We start from the raw sequence: 3170 nt of genomic DNA on the forward strand, positions 1-3170 counted from the left end.
AAAAAAAAAAAAACAAAGTGTGAAGGTCATGAAAGCAAAGAAAGGCTGTGCCCTGTCATCAATTCGAGGACAGAAAGGCCATTCAACAAGTCAGTGCGATGTGAGGTGTAGAGTTCTGGGATGGAAAAAGTGGAAATGGGTAAAACCGAAGCGAAGCCTCCAGGTTAGTGAATAGAAAGATATTAATATTGATAGTGTACGACAGTCATGTGAGGTGCTGAAATTGGGGAAACCCAGCTGAAGGGTATGTGGGAATGCTCTGCTATTTCTTGAAGAAGTTCAAAATAAAATGTGTTAAAAGTTATGAAAGTTTAATCAGCTCAGTAGAATCATTTGTGTGTTTGCGTGAAGTATGTTCTAACGTAACTTCTCTGTGAAATGTTAACACCCAACGTGGCTGCAATGATGTTAAAGAAGAGATTATTTCAACAAACACTTTCACTGTGTTCACAACATCAATTTGAACAAACATTGCTATTTATTGATTTGTGGTATCCAGGATCAAATATGGGACCTTGTGCTTGCCAGGCAGGTCCTCAAGCCACTGAGCTATATCCTCAGCCCCAAGCAGTGCTTTTTAAAAGTAATGTTCAGATTGTATTTTTTTATGTATTTAATACAGGGTCTACCGGGTCTCACTACACAGATCAGACTCATAGTGCTCCTCCTGTTTTTCAGCCTCCCAAGTGCTGGGATTACAGGCACACACCACCACGCCTAGTCTTCAGATTGTATTTCAAAGACTTAAAACTGAAGTTAGGTTCATTTGTTCGTAGACATAATGAATTGCATTTTCCCTCTAGGGATTGAGAGGATGGGATGCCAAATCTGAGCAGTTAACCAGAACAGACAGTGGAAGGAACATTCTATCAGAGGGAAATGTGAGTGAGAATCCTTGAGATAGGAAATGGATTGCTTTGCTTTAGGAACTGATAAAAGTAAGAACAGTGGGGATTAAGAATTAAAGAATTATGGGAAGGCTGGAAAGGGCCACACTGCACCTTGCAGGGGAGCTGAGTATCATTCTAAGACTAGTGGAAACCTTCGAAGAATTTCCTTTTTTTTCTTTCTTATTTTGGTACTGGCAATCGAACTCAGGACCTTAAGCTTGGCAGGCAGGCACTTATGCTGCTAAGCTATCTCCCCTGCTCCCTCCTTTGAAGAATTTTAAGCACAGACACATCAGCTGGAAAATCAAACAGACTCTTACTACATCTGTTTATTTAACATTGACCATAGTTCTTTACTGTCCTTGAGAAATAAGAACACATTTGCTAAATCAGAAAAATATATTTTCTGATGAAAATTTCTGTTCCCTGAAAGCTTAGAGAGTGGGCTAGAGGGGCTACCTACCCTGAGGGAGCAGCAGAGACAAAAATTTACCTGAAATAAAAGATCAAGACTTTCCTACAAAGTTGTTTACGGTGTTGAGTGCTTCCCCCCACCAGGGGAACTTTTAGCATTGTACAACCTGTCAGCCAATGGTGACTTGTGTGACTCTGAATTTCTGTGCAAAGGGTCCAAAAAATCAAGGAAAATGATTCATCTACCTGAGGGTGGCAGTCACAGACCCCTTAGGAGACCCAGGATTAATCAGGCATTGCAGGTGACTCATCTGTCAGAGGCAGCTCTGGCATCCAGGCAACTCCATCTAGCTTCTAACCTGGCTTCCCCCGAAATCCCCACAGTCCCCAGCAGGACCAGAACTAGCTAAGAGCTAACAATTCACCTAGGTTTTGTGGCTCAGCAAAGTGCTTCTTTTGTCTGTTGCAAATTTTACCCTGTGAGGACTGAACCTGGGACCCCCACACTGAGTTACATACCAGCCCTTTATATTTTTTATTTTGAGACAGGGTCTCACTAAGTCACTGAGTCACCCAGGCTGGGCTCAAGCTTTCCATCCTCCTACCTCAGTCTCCCAGAGTGCTGGGACTGCAGGTGTGCACCACCAGCCCAGTTGCAAATTTTGCACCTAAATCAAGAATACGCCCTCCTTCAGGGCCAGGGAGATAGCTCAGTACAAAAGCACTTGCCTAGCAAGAGCAAGGTCCTGAGTTCAATCTGTGATAGTGAAAAAAACAACAACAACAAAAACCCAAAAAACTGCCTTCCTTCTAACGTCAGCCCTCTGAGCTCAGCAATTACTGAGCAGGTTTAATATCACTCTGATCAAAAAGAACAACAAATGAATTCCTGCTACTGGAAACCTTAATATTAAATCAGAAGCTGTCTCTATTTTGCCTCGAATTAAAAAACAAATAAAATTTTTGAAAATTTAGGAGTGAGAAACTTTTTGTGCAACATCTATTGTTTAAAACTCTCTTCTAGACTCCACCTTTGTAACTATACTGAACGACACAACTTTTTTCGTTGACTACTAGGAACTGTGCCAGATTTCTCAGGCAACTTTGGTCCTGAGCTCTCTGCTGGTGTCCAGCCTTCTGTAAAGTTTTTGAGGTTGCTTTTAATTATCAAAAAAAGTTCCAGATACCTTGCCTTATTTTTAACTATACCGGAAACACGGGGAAAAGTGGCTAATGGGTTAATCTAGTTCATTGGAGTCCAATTGATAAACAGTTTAAATTTTAACCAAAAGTAACACGTGACCCAAGGTTGCCTAGAGACAGCTACTTTCTCTTAGTTCATTGAGAAGAAAGGTTTGTCCTAGTATTGTTTAGACAAGATATCAAGTCTGCATCTTGTCCTCTGATTAACTACTACGAAGACAACAGTATGCAATGTATTGATTACTGGGGACAACGTTACTTTAGAAGCGCAGCCTCCTCTCGGTCCGGTGCCCTCGGAGCAGACCCTTTCCCGCGGCGGTTGGGTTTGAAAGCGGTGCCACTGCCGGACCGAGAGTCTGAGACAGCGCGGGACGGCCGCGGCGGCAGAGGTGGGACGCTCCGGCGAGGGCGCCCCGCGCGGTGACGGCCACTCGCCTCAGGTTGCCAGCCGTGGACACCGATCAGAGGGACCGCCACCAAATTCCTCCATCCCAGCCCAGTCCTCGCCCGGAAAGGTGCGAAACCCGGGCGCTCTGGGACCAGAAAGCAAAACCCTCCGGCCGGCCTCGCTGCGCCACCCACGTACCTGCGCGGCCAGACGGCGCCGCCGCGAGCAGCAGCAGAGGCGGCAGCAGCAGCAGCCGCAGGGCCGGGCGGCCGGGC

General features: G+C 45.1%; 1 protein-coding gene across 1 annotated transcript in view; it reads right to left on the minus strand.

The window, feature by feature from the left end:
* Window positions 1-3163, minus strand: part of Il20ra (interleukin 20 receptor subunit alpha) — a 43820-nt gene extending 40657 nt beyond the window's left edge. Inside the window, exon 1 of the mRNA XM_012514101.2 lies at window positions 3094-3163. The gene's annotated coding sequence lies outside the window, so the exon portion shown is untranslated. The remainder of the gene's footprint in view (window positions 1-3093) is intronic.
* Window positions 3164-3170: the final 7 nt, after the last annotated feature.

This window comes from Octodon degus, unplaced genomic scaffold (genome assembly GCF_000260255.1).
Source record: "Octodon degus isolate 3935 unplaced genomic scaffold, OctDeg1.0 scaffold00024, whole genome shotgun sequence".
NCBI classification, from domain to species: domain Eukaryota; kingdom Metazoa; phylum Chordata; class Mammalia; order Rodentia; family Octodontidae; genus Octodon; species Octodon degus.